We start from the raw sequence: 17,323 nt of genomic DNA on the forward strand, positions 1-17,323 counted from the left end.
AAGATTTTATGTTAGATTTTTAACTGAAAGGTGATGTGGAGTTATGAGAAAATTATACCTTTTGTTTCATAGTGTTTAGAGGACAGAACTGGTAAGAAAATAAAAGACATCAACAGAGATGGGGCAAAGCAGAGAGAAAAAGAGCTAACAATAATTTATCCTGACAACCATGGGTTGGCTGCTATTAATAGATGTGATTATTCGGCCCATCTTTAATTGTGATCCAGACTGAATGAGTGTTCATTTTTTTATCTTTCAAACCATATAACAAAATATCCTCAATAATTGGCATTCATTATTAATGATGTTACATTGCCAGAAAACATTTGTGCTTCTGAGGAGTTTATTTTTAGAGATTATCTAAGAAATAAATGTCAGTCTGTGTCAATGGACAATCATCTAGACAAGTAACACAACTTTGAAACATCTTATCACTCCCACTGAGAAATTGCTCAAGCCTCTGCCTCCTGCATCACTAAATATTGGAGATGTTTCCAACCTGTGATCTTTTTAAGGATGGATGTCCTTTTTAAGGCAGCATCTTATTACGTTGTTCAATTTTTTTATTATGGTTCTTGGCATACCTAGTGAACTGTTCTGTGAGGACTCATTCCTTTCTTGTATTGAAGTCAGACCTTGACATATCACTGGCATAAAAGATTAAAAAAGGGACTAAAACTAATTCAAGAAAAGGAATGAAATTAAAAATATGATCAAATAAACAGTATGTGGGTAAGGACAAGTTTAAGGTTACTAATAAGTGCTGATTATTAAGCTGCTTTTCTAATCTTTTTCTCTCAAATTCAGGGTAGCCTATCTTAGGAGAATGATGGATAGTTCAAATGAAATGTCATTCCCTGAGATCTCTGTGATGTTTGCTACGTTAAACCAACATCCTCTCTGGCCTATATCTTCTGTTTCCCTGGCCTGAAATAGCCTTGGAATCTCAGCTGGCTCTTGCCAAAATGTACCAGTATGGACCTTCTCCTCTCCCTGGCTCCTTTGGTGATGGATCTCCAGCACTGACAGAACTTCTTCAACTGCCAGACCTCAAGGAGTAGAGACCGACCTCTCTCCAGTGAGTGCACAATTCCCCTGTTCAGCAAGTTGCCCCTATTCTGTCATACCATTCTCTTTGACTCCCAGCAGACTTTCTACCACCCTTGTCAGGTTGCCTCTGCCTTCACTAATTTATGGGGCAGGACCCTGCAGTGTGCTGGCCCAGCACTTATTCACTGAGCTCAGAAGCTTCCTAATTGGCTCAGCTCAGGTTTCACATTTTTTGCACCCTGATGGTCACACCAGACCTACTAGAAGTAAAGTCGAAGCTTCCTGCAGTCATCCTCCTTATTAGCTTTTAATAGAGACCCCTGGAAACTCTTATAGGAGATAAGAGACTGTGAATGTATAAATATTTATACTATAGTCTGACATACCTTAAAAATAACTTGTAGTTATTCTGTGCTCCTATAAATTATGTTAAGTCTTACCTGATTTAGAGATAAGAATGTAAACTATCCCTTACTTTTGGCTAATAAAAAGTTACAGCAATTGAATTTATTTATTTTTTCATTAACTACTGTGATTTCATTATACAAGTTTGGAGTTTTACTTGAGGGAGAAATGAAGCATTATTAGCAACAGATAAGATTCTTTTATGTGCTCACATGTATGTGGTTACTCTGCACAACAGCAAGTATATAGTACTTTTCAGACAAAATAACAACAAAACCACAGAAGTTACCTCTACCACGGGGCTTGTAATCAAATATGATATGCATATCTGCATCCTTTACTTACATAAATGGTCCTCTTGTCTTAGTAGCTCTTACAGGAGTAATATGACAGTGTCCGACTTGAAACCATCAGATCCTCACCTGATGTAAATGATAAAGCTCCATCTAGATCAAGACAGGTCTGTCATATCAACTTGCAGCTAGTGAAGATCTGGTCTACAGAGGGCCACAGAGGACCATTTAAAACTGGCTTAATTAAAGCAGGACATAACTGTGATGGTTCAGTGAGGTCAATTGGAAAATAAGGTCTTTGGCAACCAGAGTAGGAAAGTGTGAAGAAACAGCCACAACATCAGTCCTTTGAGTACTCTGAGTGAATTGCTCCCTGTTACCCTGGAAGATTTGAAGGTCTGTTTCTGTCTTATCACAAACAGGATTTGCAAAATGATCAACTGCTTAACCCATACTTATTGATTTGCCGTGCTCTGGGAAGGGTAAAACAGCTCAGTAGGATGCAAGAATCAAAAACAACAGAAAAGATCTAGGTCACTGGGACATGATAGCACCAGTCAAGGTTATTTGCATGTTTCCTGATTTCAAAAAACTTTATGGTGTACAGAAACGCAGGAATAAGGAACCTGAACACGCTTCCACCCTGTGAATATGAGAAAAGAAGTCAGTTTAAGTCTCTTCATTCAGTCAATACATGTTACAGCGCTGCTGTCTCTTTCTGCCTTTCTTCTCTTTTCTTTCCCTTTTTCCTTTTTTTTTTTTTTTCCCTCCAGAATGCTGATTTGGCAGAATTCATGTGACCCAGTACAACAAAACTTACTGCATTTATTCCAATGTTATCTCCCTACTATCTCCTTTTGTACTTCATCATATAGAGTCTACAGATGTCATACGTAATACTATGCTCATCCAACTCAGATATTTTTCTCAAGAAAATGCTTTTTATCATCTATGCAATTGGAAGTTAAACAAACTAAGATTAAAAATCTGATAAAGACCACAGAGAGAAAAGTAGAAATTAGTCTATCCACCAAATGTTTCAAGCAATCCAGAATCTAATGTTTCATATCAGTTATGAGGTTTGGTTTCATTTGTTAAATTTTTAAAACTGAAAAAGAAAATAAATTTTAAATTAAGTAAAATCTCAAATTAAGGAAGTGAACTGTAGATTTTAAGTCTGCTAGATTTTTTTTTCTGTTTTGTTATAGTATTTCTGCTAGATATTGTAAATTAGCAAAATGTTTCAGTGAACCTGAATCTTCTAAATAATTTTGTGGCATTTTTTGCCAACAGAAGGCAAGTGAAAGATTATGCCCTAGTCTACAATTGAGCTTTATTTACTTCTTCGTTTTCTAGACACTGAGGATCATATATTTCTTTCCATATACCACAGATTTGAACAAACTTCATGTGGAGAATGAACAAAGAAAACATCTCTGGTTTTCTATGTACATGTATTATTTTACTCTTCAAGCATGTGAGGCTTGTTTGAGCAGTGTAATGTTAGAAGTAAATCAGAGATGGATCAGAGTGTACAAACAAAAAGGAGGAGGTCAAAACAGGATGAATGTATTCAGAGATCCACAAAATAGGTGTTCATGTTGCATATCATGTGTGCAAGACAGTGACAGTGATGTGCACATATATTTCCATATGACTGTGTATACAGAATCATGGAAACATTTAGACCTTTAAGATCGAGTCCAACTGTTAACCTAACACTGTCAAGTCCACCACCAAACCCTAAGCACCACATCTACATGTCTTTTAAATACCTCCAGGGATGTGTACATAACCCACCCCCAATATGAGCTATTTTAAAGTTGTCTTTACTGATATTTGTAATGGATTCTTCCACTTATATATGCAAAGTAATGCTGTGTTTCAGTGAAATACTCTAAGCAGTGGCAACAGCTGATTTCTTAGTCACGTGGTCACTGTGTGTGTGCAGGTGTCTGAATGTGTAAAACTTTACGTTAAAATTTTCCTTTTTTACTGCTGAATAGGAAAATTGAGTCAGCAGTTTAGATACAGTAAAGAAAGCCATTTTGGAAGGTTATTTAAATGAAATATAGCCTACTGAAATATTTGACCCTTTTATTTAACACTGTACAAGGCTCCTCTAAGATCAGTAATATTTGAGAAAGCTGCCTTCTGTTCCAGGTACTGCTTGAGTATAAGTAGATGCTCATGTCAACTTTCTTTAGAACTGCTAGATGACAAGAGAAATAGAAGAGAGAAATATTTTACAATTTAGTCTTTCCATGGGTTTTTTTGGGGGGTGGGGTTTTTTTTTGTCCTAGAAAATGCTCTTATCTTGTTACTGTAAACAAAGTGCAAGTAATCTAATTTGATAAATACTTATCTTTCTTCATTACAAACATTGACTGACCTTTCTATACATGTCAGATGACAATAAGCAAGCTTTTGCAATAAGCCTGTAAGAATGAAAACAAATTAAACACACCCTTGTCAAGACAGATAAGTTTGGGGGTGGGGAGGCTGAGTTGCATTTCAGTGTGTATATCAGTAACTTCAAAGTCATTACTGACCTTTCTGATGGTTAGAAAATCAGAACGCTGTTGCAAATTTCAGTCTGCAGAAATATTCAGTCTATAGAAATATTCAAATTTATTTCATTGATAACAGTGTTGTGTCCTCTGAATTTTAATGCCATTCAGGCTCTGGAAACAGGATCCCTTAACAGTAATATAATTTTATTAATCAGGCTGTGTTTGGGTTGACAAACCTGTTTATCACTTGTCTGTAAGCATTCTGAGCTCTATATGGAGACATTCAATTTTTCAGCTAGTCAGGTTGCATGAGGAAAGTGGTTGTTTCAAAGGCCAGACTGACAGGGAGTGAACAAGAACAAATAAAGCCTCTGTAGTCCTCTCCCAGTTTTGCAGAACCCCTCCTCACACCCAGGCTGCAGGAGGTCTGCAGGAGCCCACAGCCCTACCTCTTGCTGGTTTGTGCCTCTCTCTGCTCCCAGCCCTTTAGTTCCCATTGCTGCTCATTTCGGATGGAGCTCCTCAGAAAGCTGAAAGCAATCCCAGTATGTATTTTCTTTCTCTACTGCATCATTTCCTTAGGAATAAAAAGCTTACTTTTATTCTTCCGGCCTGAATCCCATGTCCCATACCCCTACTATGGAACCCAGATCATGCAAAGCTCAAGTCCTAATTTTTAATGTCAAATCAAAGGCAATTCAGTCCTTTTGTATCCTTTAAAGTTCTGTTTTTTCCTGGCTTTTACTCCCCACGCAGCTCAGCTCTTGGCATAAATGAAAAACAGTGTTTAAGACTTTCCACTTTAAAGAGCATAGAATTGGCAGACTGGCATCTAGATAAAGTTACAGAGCTCAAGGACACTTTGAAGTTGGAAGAGGTGAATGAACACCCAGTAGAAGGTGATAATAGATTATGAGGCAGAAAATGTCAGAATAATCATATTAGGATCCTCCTATGGCTTGCTTCACCTTTTTTTTTTTTTTTTTTTTTTTTAAACTTCAGCTTCCCTTGCACTTGTTTTCTTCTTCTTACTCAGAAATTAAAAACATCATTTTAAAGCCAAGAAAGCAATTGGAAACTACTCAGACTCTTAATATTTTATGTCTTGTTAGTGGAATGAGTGCCACAAAAAAAGACTGCTTTTTCAAATTACAATATACAGACTTCAAGTTATTTATAATTAACTCTTATAGAACTCTTTAAAAGTAGAGAACAGAATAAGTGTGGTGTATCAGGCAGGGATAGTCAGAAAATAGCTGTTCTTTTCTGAAATACTTTTCTTTCTGACAGAGTAATGTACAATAGGAAAACAAACACATATCTCCAGGAAATTTTGTCTCTGGGATACTGAGCTGAAGCATATTGATTCACAGGCTATTTTTGAGATAAGCATGTTGTTTCTTCCTTTTTGGCAAAAAGATGAACTAACAACAGTCTTCACTTCTGGTGAGGCTGTTGTGAGCTGAATGCTGAGATTCCTTGCTTCCCTGCTAGTCCCACAGACAGGCTTAGAAATGTCTACAGAAACAAAGAGTTGCATTCATCAGCTACCCCAAAATCAGACGACTTCAGCCCACATGCATTCTTTAGCAGGACTGAGGCTTTCTTCTGCAAGCCTAGAGGCAACTGACCTGCAAAGTCTGGTCATGCCAGCCTTGGGGGTCCTTCACGTCCAAGCTCAGTCAAGGTTCCCACTGTTCTAGAAAACGTTATCTGTTGAGTTCTGTTCCTACGTGAGAAAATATTCGCCCAAGGGACAATCCAGAATATGATTGAAATTTGACTACTGCAGCAGAAAATGAAGCTTTTTAAAACTGAAATTATCCTACTGGGGGAATAAAAAATATTCAGTGAAAAGATCACTTTACTACCAGAAAACTGTTCTAGAGATGTGATTTTCATTGTTTTCTGTGTGTAAGTGAGGAATATTATAAAAGCTTGCTCTCACTTCTAGAATAAACTCGATGAACACCATATAATGGCTGTGATCAATATATGCATGAAAATACCACGTAAAAAGAAAAAAAAAATCTATATTTTGCCATGGTGAGTTGTGAAATAAGTAGCCCTTTTTTCCTAAACAAATGCAAACTGTTTGCCCACAGTTATTGTTTCAAGCAAAATTCTGTGATCCTTACCAAAGTGCCAAGTAACTCCAGGAGGAGCTTGCCTGAAGTTCCTGTGGAAGCCACCTGCCACAGAAAGGGGCCAAGGCACACAGGTGTCATGTTCAGTGTCTAGTCAACAGCACCACCTCCAGCACTATTGGGCCCAAATTCCCTGGCCATACTTTGCTGTAGCTTCCGAGCGTGCCCCGAGGCATCATAAGAGGAGGTAACGTGGAATGCCAAGGGAACAAATCCTTGGGATTACTTTGCCGTACCCATAGGCTGAAGTCTACACCTCAGTCCTGCTGACGTCCCACCAGTTTCCCCAGCCAGCTAACACAAAGTGCATGTTCTAACACCTAGCGCATGGCTTCATAGACTTCAGGAAACCCTTCTTATTACTCAGGTGTCCACTTTAATATAAACATAATTTCTGCCAGCAAGGAGACTGGCTAGAACAGATAAATCCTGTTTAAGATCCCTAGTAAGGAACCATGATTTGAGAGGGTGCAACTGGAGGTAATCTTTTCTTATTCCACGCAAGTAAAAGTATGGAATAAGGTAACAGAAAAAAGTAAAAGCTAACTCACCTCTTGGCTGGCAGGCCAAACTGCAGTAGATCAGTTCCCTGACTTTGGAGCAGTAAGATGCTGGCCTGACATTTCTAATAAGGAACAACTACCAAATATCCAGATCTGTCCAAGAACCCACCAGGATGACACCCACCAGTAACTAAGATCCCGTGCCCTTTTTCAGGACAGGAAGCACAGCTCTTTCTTATTGCCAGTTCTCTATGTGGTACCTACCTACCTACGTACAACCTGTGGTGTGCCTGATCTAACAGAGAAGCAGAAAGAATGCCACTGAACTATTATTTTTACAATAGGACCTGGCAAGTTTGTTTCCACTTAAAATCAGTAACAAAACCTATATCTTAAAATACTACCCTGGGATTCATGCGAAAGAAAATAGAAATAAGAGGCACTATAACAGTATTTTTCCAGCCCATTAATATCCACTTTTAGTTTTCCTTTGTAATTCTACACTGTACTTTCTTTCTCTAATGTTCAGTCTTCCTTTTGCAATGTTACAGTTTTACAGTGAAAAAACTTTTTTAGCAATAACATCAAAATTATTTTGTGTATTTATCATTAGCAGAGTATCTTTATCAATAACAATTATTTATTGGCATGATTGGATTAATCTCCAATTAAGTTTTTTCTCTTAAATAATTCTTAAATATTGAGAAAATATCATTCATCTATTCTTATTAAAGACAGTATTCTCAAGTATTTCTTTTCTGTTAAAAAATCTGGTATGGCAAGTGAAAATTTACAAATATTAAAATAAAGACTCAGAAATAATAGGCCTTACATATGGCACTGCCTGAAGTGTTTGTCTTTATTGTACTTTAGTATGTGGCTATAATTTTTAACAAAAAAAGAGAATAACCTTCTAGAGAACAGACCTCACCGCAGTGGATCAAACATAGATTTGTATGATTAAAAATATAAGAACTGATGTTTTTCCAGTAATATTCACTTTGAATATTTTTCCTGTATCCTCACTAGTAAGTTGTTTCAAGAAAAGCATGTAGTTTGCCTGTGGTGGAAAGAAAGACAAAAGCAAATGGGCAAATCAGGAAAAGGAAGATGCCCTTTTTTCTTCCCTGGTCAGAAAGCAGCCCATTTGGTTTGGTAAGCAGGTCAGGAAAAAGTCTGTTGTATAATGTAGCTAGCCAGTGATACCCAGCAGTGACTCCACAGATGGCTTTTGCTTTATCAGAAACTGAAGAAAGATGTGTCAGCACATAACCTGTGGTGGGCATGGTCACACAGGGTTAGATGCAAGCAAGTCATGTAGGCGAATTGTACTTTGCAAAATATGCATGACAAATATGGCTACTTAGAGCTGAGGATTTACTGCTGGGTTTCTTTTCTTTGAAAGAACCAATGAACAAAGTGAACATTGTCTCAATTACCATTTATCAACATAGAACAAACGAAGTAACAAAATGTGAGCAGATTTTCATGTGGAAGTGCATGGGGTTTTTAACCATATTAAGTGTTTCTCTTTCCCCTTAGATACACTTCCTGTTGTTTTATCAAATACGTAAAGGTAAATGTTTTTGTTCACCACCTGTCTACTCATTAGTTGCTTATTGGATACATTACAATTAAGAGGAATTTTTAGATAGTTTTGCAGAAAGCAAGCAAGTGGCTTTATATTTTATTATCAAGATGGTCTCCCAGCTACAAAAGACAGTACAGAGAAAGAATAAAAGTACCTAGTGGGCAAGTAAAATAAGAACAATTTTGTTAGCTAGCAACTTAGTGAATATTGGAATGACTGAGATTGAAAGGCAAGGAGAAGGCATAGTAAAGAGAATTCAAAGGGAAGAAATGACAAGATCAGAGGAAGAAACAATAAATTCTTCTGACAACCTCAAAGCAAGCAGAGTTGAGGGGAGGAGATGTATGCACAAGTTTTCATTTTACTGCACTGTATTAATTTGCACAGTCTTTTTCAGTTATTCCCTACTTATTTCTATCTGTAAATAGATACCAGCCCAGAGATCCCAATTACTGTGGGAATTGCAGAGATTCCAATTACTAAGGAAACTTGTTAAAATTACTTTTCTGTGATGCTGACACTGTAGTCCAAAACAGAGCGGAAGCCTAATGTTGAAAATAGTGCAGATCACAGTGTCTGCAGGATTCAGACCATTTAAAATGCACGTCTAATATCATGTTTATATTGAACATCAATTCACTTTATTATATTGGAGAAAGAAAAGTATATGAGGTGTGGTGTTCAAGATAGAAAGTCAGTTAGCAAAAGAGATGTTAGGTGTTTTTTTTTCTCACTCTTGAAGGTGGAAGGAGAGGTTGGAAAATATAGTGATCATGCTTCCCTTTCCCCCTCTGTTTTCCATAAAATTTGGAGAAAACACATAAAAAGATGTTCATACAGTATCCTGATTTCTGTGCAGATTCTTACTTATAGTTTAAACAATAAATGTGAAATGGAGGTTTCCTGACAGGTACAGGAAGAGAGAACATATTCTACATTATTTAAATGCTGTTGAATAAAGAATGTATGATTTATGCTGAAATAGATAAAATGATACAAGTTCAGACTCCCTCATGTGACTCTCCATGACTGCACAGGAACTCTTTCTTCCCTATCAGATGCCTCAGATATATCTGTGCTGCTGTCCAGTTGTCTGGCAGAAGTAGCCCAGGGGACAGAACTGGGGGAAGAGATCTGTAACTTGTCATTTTCAAATGACTGTAGATATGTCTCTAAGAGCAGTAATGGAACAGAGCAGCTTGCTGATTTGCAGAGCAGATAAATAAAAAATAATAATAAGGGGAGAAAACCAGAAATGAGTCATACATTTGTTTCTAAAATGAGCTATGTATACATTACATATATACATATATAGGTGTGCATACATATATGAATATATTAAATATATACAATTGGCTGGGCAGTTGCTTAGAATAAGATGCAATGAATGGTAGGATTTTAGGGGAGAATTCCACTGTCAAATTCATGAAGGAAGTTTGGATTATAGAAATACATGTAGTGGAATAAGTTGCATTACTCTTATGTTTTTTAAACTATGTACAAGAAAAATACCTGAGCATTTAGTATTAAAGGAGCTTGTGCAGTGAGTACAGAACAAGAAAATGAGGGTAGTTCTTATGATTTTGTTTACCTACAGATGGTGGCTAATTTAATTCATGTGTCAGCGGTGCTTCAAACAGAGTTTGGCATTGGGTAAACATGTGACTCAGCCTGAGAGTTACAACCTGACTCCTATGGACTAGGAAAGCATGGTCATCCTTTCTTGATGAGATACAGAGAGCACTTTCTAATTTTTATCTTTGCTATGTTGGCAGAAATGTACAAGTTGGCAAGCATTCACATGTAAGTCATACCATCTGATAAACAAAACTACAAAGTAATAGGCCCGAACTGTTGTAGCTCTGAAGTTTTAAATCTTTTAAATCTGAAGATTTAATAGGAACTTTTACAATGATTTTGTACCATGAGATGAAAATGACTTCTACCTATTTCACAGTGAGAAACACAAAAGTAATTTTATTTCTGTTCCTGCCTTTCAGTGCTGAATCAATTAGACTGTATAAAATCATAGAATGATTTAGGTTGGAAAAGACCTTTAAGATCATTGAGTCAAACCATTAACCTAACACTGCCAAGTCCACCACTAAACCATGTCCCTAAGCATCACATCTACACGTCTTTTAAATACCTCCAGGGATAGTGACTCCACCACTTCCCTGGACAGCCTATTCCAATGATTGATAACCCTTTCAGTGAAGAAATTTTTCCTAATATCCGATCTAAACCTCCCCTGGCACAACTTGAGGCCATTTCCTCTTGTTCTGTCACTTGTTAATTGGGAGAAGAGACCGACACCACCTCACTATAACCTCTTTTCAGGTAGTTGCAGACAGCAATAAGGTCTCCCCTCAGCCTCCTTTTCTCCAGGCTAAACAACCCCAGTTCCCTCAACTGCTCCTCACAAGACTTGTGCACTTCACCAGCTTTGTTGCTCTTCTTTGGACATGCTCCAGCACCTTAATGTCTTTCTTGTAGTGGGGGGCCCAAAACCATACTTTCTATCTGTGCCATTCAAAGGCGGAAATCAAAGAAAAATGGTAGAATTACAGCATATCCATTTTATTTTCTTGTAGACAATATCATCTATATGACTGGGTCCAGACTGAAGAGGAATGGAAAGTGGAAAACTCGAGGAATCTGTTTCTCAGTCTTTATCACTGACAGTCGTAAAGTCTTTATGATTCCATCTGTTTGACTGCAATGTCTTTGGTTTTTGCCTAACATGATGATATTACAGCAAATTAAGGACAAGCCTAAAACTTTTTCTTAAGACTATGGGTCAGTTATCACGGACCTCATTAGCAACAAAGTGATCTTCAGTATTATGCTTGGTATCAGATCTCATCTTTTAGGGAGAGGGTCATGGGGTGTTTGTTTAACCTTTCAAATGTATATAATGATATATTATCCCTCATAAGTTAAAAATAAGTTTTGTGGGGGTTTTGGCATAAAAAGTAATGCTGGAAAGTGAAGCTTTATCTGGGTAAAAAGTATTATTTGACAAATTTGATCTAGGATTGTTTAACAATGTGCTTCAGTATAATGTAGAACTAATGGAACATATAACTGATAGTCTTGTGGTCTTAGCAGTGCAAGAACATCAGAGAAAGTACTTTGCATCATCCTCTGTGACTGTAATTTCTTTTCCTTTTTTCTGTACTTATTTTAAACTGTTGGTACTGAATACCATAGAGAAGAGGAAGAACATTTAAAACATATATAATATAAACTTTCCCAGTGACCCTAATGAGATATATTATGAATCTCTGGGGACTTCTGATCTCCTTGCAAAGCTCTCATTTCTTATATATTTCACCTGATTAATGCTTTGAAGTGATAAGTAAAGTGAGTTAGATCTTAGCTGCATTCATGAGATTTTCATGATTAGAAAACAATTGCTTCCACTACCAACAGGTACCTTGTTTGGCAGTTTCACCTGAAAACCCGAGTTTGAATCAACATTGAAACTGAACTAACCACTGTGACACAGAAAAAAAAAAAAAACCACAACTGTATCACCTGTATATTGTCTGCACTATAGAGAGAAAAATAAAGAGAGAAATTGAGTATAAACAGAGAAATTCAGTTTTCAGTGTTATCTGTAATGACATGGTCTATTGCCAGAATGTGCTTTTGAACTCTTGAGAAATGTAACCATATGGAATTGTAGTAACTAAAGTACAAGAGCTAAGTAAATAAGGAATCTGGTGACAGCAGTGGAAACATCAGGATCTCAAAAGGCAAAGTTTTGTTTGGATTTTGGATTTTTTTGAAAAGAACAATAATACACTGATTTTTAAACATATCCTTAATTATTTTCATTATTATTTTATCAATAAACCCTTTATCTAGAATCAGAAGTCTAAAATGACTTACTGCCTTGAAATACTCTTCTAATTCCACTTACTTGAAAAGTTGAGAGGAAATTTTGAAAATATGTCTGTATTGTAATGAAAATGTGGTTTCTCTTAAATGGCCACATCTCTAACTAAATACTGATAATCACACTTTATGTCAGTATGCAATAATAGCCTTGTCAAATCTCTCTCTTTCATGGTATAAACGTGACACACACAGCTATCAATATATCAGACACAGATCCACAAATCTTGTACCATAATTCATTTTCCAACTTCTGTGAAATTTGGGTACATGGATGATTAATAACGTTTTAGAATAATAGAACAGTCAACATTTTCAATAATAACCTCCATACTATTCAAGGAATTGTTGGACCATCCCCTAAGAAGTTTAAAGTTTGAATTGTCTCTGTGATGATAGATCTTTTTTCTGGAAAAATGTAAACCAACAACTGCAAATCTTATATAGGAGTGTACTGTCAGTTCTCAAAATGAGTGAATTTCTGAAGTGCTAAAACTGAAATACCATTATTTATTCCATAAAAATAAATGTAACAAATATGCAATAAGATATATCAGATGAGAGCACAAACCTTTACATCTGTAAGTTATTACTAACATAAATGTTTTTGTTATGAGAATTATTCAGTTATTTTGCACTAAAATGTTTTAATGGCTAGACTCCAGCAAAGTTTGAAGAGAAAGGAAGTAAATGGAAAAATATTTTTGGAAAATAAGAGTTAAAAATCTTGAATTCTTATTTATTACTGAAATAATTTTTTAGGCAGGTCTGAGCAGAACAAAGTATTTGATTTGTTTAATTTGATTTTTTTAGTCAATATGTCCATAAATATGGATTAAATTTACTTTAATTTTCATGTAAATAACATTTTTAGACTTGGTTTTATGCTGGTGGAAAAAGACTGTATTAAGATACACAGCTGCCTCACAGGGTTTTTTTATGAGGCTAACATAGCAAACTTTAACAATCAGTTAATAAACTCAGTGTTACTGCTTTCTGTCACAGCATACACGTATAACAAATATTTCTGCCTCTAAAGCTTTGGTTGTTCTGGTGGAATATAAATTAAATACTCCATGAACTTCCAATAATTAGATGCTGACTTCTTTATTGGTAACAGAATATGCAACACTTAGGAAACAAAAATATAATATAAAGGCAATGTATTCTGACTGGTTAAGAGGCTTGAAAAAATATCATTAATAGAGAAATATATATATTTTTATAGAAAATTTGTACTGACTTTACAAACATGATATAATGGATAAAATGATAGCAGAATGTGATGACAGATGAGTGTGTTAAATATGACAGGGCTACCATATGTCTTTAATTCACTCTGTTAGCAGCTTGTTGTGATGTTACTTGGTAAATGGCAATTAAAAAAAAATTAAAATATACTGTGTAATTGCCAAAATATTTCTATTACTTTTATTGGGGTTTCCAGTCAGTACTTCAGATTGCAGTCTGAAAATCACTTTATAAAGAAGCATTAATTTTGAACAGAAGAGCGTACTGCACAGCTAAATGAGACACTCAAAAACAGAGAAATAAGTTTTGGCAGTAACTGTACAAAGGAAATGTGCACATGACATCTTCTTCCTATTTTTCTTTTAATAGCTCTGGCAGCAAGACTTTTTCAGGTACACTAAGCATATGCATTTATCTCTCCCAGATGCTTAAAAGAACATAAGACCATTTTCTTTTATGTTTAGAATGGAAAACATACTGAAATCAGTTTGAAAATCATGTTTAACTCACTGTTCTAATAATTCCATAAGCTCATCGCAGACAGCATAAAATATATGTGACTTGTCAGCCTTCACTGACCTACTGCATGCAGAGCAGCATGATGATCCATACTCTAATGCTTTGAACTTCCCTTCAGCCTTCAGACTTCATCTGAAAGGTGAGATGAGCCCTTCTGAAGATCACTAAAGGATGACCTAGAAAGAGGTCAGACACTCTATTAAGGATTTCTTACCAGCTCTCACAGCTACTGCATTGCAGAAACCATGTGAAATTATGGTGCAAAGGCAACAAAAGTTATATAAAATATTTCACTGTTATGAGCAAAAATACCAGTAGCTGGGCCAGATAATCAAACTAGTTCTCTCCAAAAACTGTACAGGATAGTTTCTAAGATGTCCTTTCTCTATTCCCTCTGCTGCAAAGTGCCTTTTCACCGGTCATGTCAAAGTAAAGGGCTATTAGTATACTACCATTGAGCAGCACTGCTAGGCAGCTGCACAAAGGTGACAGCCAGACTTATGACTTAGTCTTATGAATCTGTAGACTGTTCCAAGGTGATCTTTTAGGTGAAATTAGGAATATTGTTAAACCGTACAAACACTTTTAAGATGAGCCTTTTCTCTTTACAGAAAAATATTGTGGTACCTCTCTAAAAGGTAAAAAGAAAGCAGAAGTGGACTGCAGCATCCCCTTTAGGATAAGAGGGGGGTCTGCATGCATCTCCACGGTGAGGGATTGGCAGGCTGCATGACTCACAACAAACTTTCAGTGGCCTTTGTCAAGGTTTGGTCATCAACACACAATTTTACTATTGTAAAATGGTACTTCAGAATAAGTGTGGTATGATTCTGTTATAATTTTCGCCAACTAGAGGGAGAACTCAGTACACCTGAAGAATTTCTAGAGCATTTTATTTGATGACAGTACTTTGTTTCACATTTTCTTTCTAAGACTATATCTTCAGACAGCCTTAAAAAGCTTTGGATAAATTTCCATTTACAGAAAAAGATGTATACCAAGAAGGAGAGAGAGATTGACGAGATTCTACTATTGGTTTGTGTCTTTGCTGATACAAATTGCAGATACAGCAGGGCGGGGGGGATGAGAACTGAGAAATGGTATTCTACATTACTTCTACAGTTGTTCCTAATCTTCCTAATGTCAACATGTTTATATTAACTGTGCTAATATATAACATAACAACCTAAAAAAAAAGTTACACAATTCTTTTTCTCTAGAAAGCTTGAAAAGAGCTTTTCAATTGGTATCTTTATTAATTTTTTTTGCATTCTCTTAGCTCAGCAAGTCTGTGATCTCAGGTAAAGCATTATTTGAAATCTTCTGTTGGCTGTATAAAAAAAAAATACTGGAATGACTTTCAGAATATATCTTACTTGAAGTTAAGAGGGACACCCATCTTTCGTTAAACAATTTATCTGTCCAGAGGTCTGAAAGGTGGGCTTGCTCTCTTACTTTCTCAAGTAACACCAAACTTTTTATACATCTGAGGCTGTAACTTAAAAGATATTATAGGAAGTTTTTTAGTAAACATAGAAGTTCCTTCACTTTCTTGAAATTGTAAAAGTTTGATACATTCTCTAGTGAAGTTAATTACTACTGAAGTCAGTATAAATCTGTTCATAGTGACTAAGCAGTGAGCAGGGTCAGATGCTTCAGATAAGTGCAAATATCTAACCATAGTGAAAACACGCAAGGTGATCTGCTGCCATTTAACTGCAAGTGCTTAGAGTTTGATGAAATTCCTCCATTGTGAAATGAAGCATTAGAACTCATTTCCCCAGAGATGCGTGTTGGTTTTTGACAAATTCTTTCTTTTCTACATACTTTGTGACTGTTTTTACTGTACTTAGTTATTACTGTATCCCTTCTTTAAAGAGAAGATAAAAATTATGTTTACTGTTATAAAATTATGTTGTCAGTAGACAAATGTTTGCTAGCTGCAACTTTATCTATTCGTATTAAAATTGACTAAACATTATGGTGAATATATAGGTAATCAAATTATATGTATCATGTTATACATGCATGATTAAATATATAAGTGAAGGGAAGGAAACATTTTCCAAGAGGAAAATCTTTAGTTTTAACTCACTTGAAAACTTTAAGATCAATTCTCATTTCAAAAATACCACGTTAAAATAAACACATTGCTTATTCTGTGATTAGTTTATACCCCAAATTACACACCAGCAGGGAATATGTTATCCTCCTGTTCCAAATTGCTTTGGAGGAGGATTGCTTGCTTTCTCTTTCTCTCTGTCCCTTCTTTGCTCTCTCTCCATGTAGGAACCCTAGAAAGGCTTGTGTCTTAATGCACTTAGTCTGCATGAATATCCCTTCTTTGGTTACCTCCAGTTAAATTTCTCAGCATGTTCCATGCAGGATACAGAGCATGCTGAAGGCTGAGGGCCAATTATAACTGCTTTCCTACCCTTTCACTTCTAAAATTGTTTGTTTGCATATGCTTGTCCTATTTCCCCTAAAACTACCCTCCACTCTCTATGTAGACACACACTTCATATAAATCTCCTGTAATACCCAACAGTGTGCACCTTTTCATACTTCTATCTGATAATTACACCTGATGAAAAGGTGAGAAGGGTTGTACATTACAAGAAATTTATAGAAATTGCGTGGCTATTCTAAGTAGTCCCCTGCAAGCAAGCACCAGACAACACCCCACTGCCAGCCTCTTGACACTGTGAGTGAAAACAGTTTCTCAACTTAATATCTGCTGCTTTTACTCCATTCTCAGTCCATCTATAATTTATCAGCATGAGCCCCTCAAGCCATGTACATTCCTCATGGAGTCTCCAGTGATAGGGAAATCTGAGATATAGATTTGCTTCTGATAAGATGTGTTGCCACGCATTTTTCTTTTATGAATAGTTTGCAAAAACACCGTGGATTTTATTCCCCCTCCCCGCCCCCCCACTTTTTTCATATTTAGTCTTAGTAGAAATAAATGAGCTCTAGGTAATGTCCTCACTGGGTATACTGCATAAAATTTTAAGTATAGATCTGTAAAAAACCTCCTTGTTTTCTAGGACTTCAAAACTGTTTCATATTTAAGCAAATCTAGAAAATCTCTTGGGTTTAGGGAGTACAATGTGTAAACAAGCTGCAGAAAGTTATAAATGAAATG

Source organism: Strix uralensis, chromosome 4 (genome assembly GCF_047716275.1).
Source record: "Strix uralensis isolate ZFMK-TIS-50842 chromosome 4, bStrUra1, whole genome shotgun sequence".
Lineage (NCBI taxonomy): Eukaryota > Metazoa > Chordata > Aves > Strigiformes > Strigidae > Strix > Strix uralensis.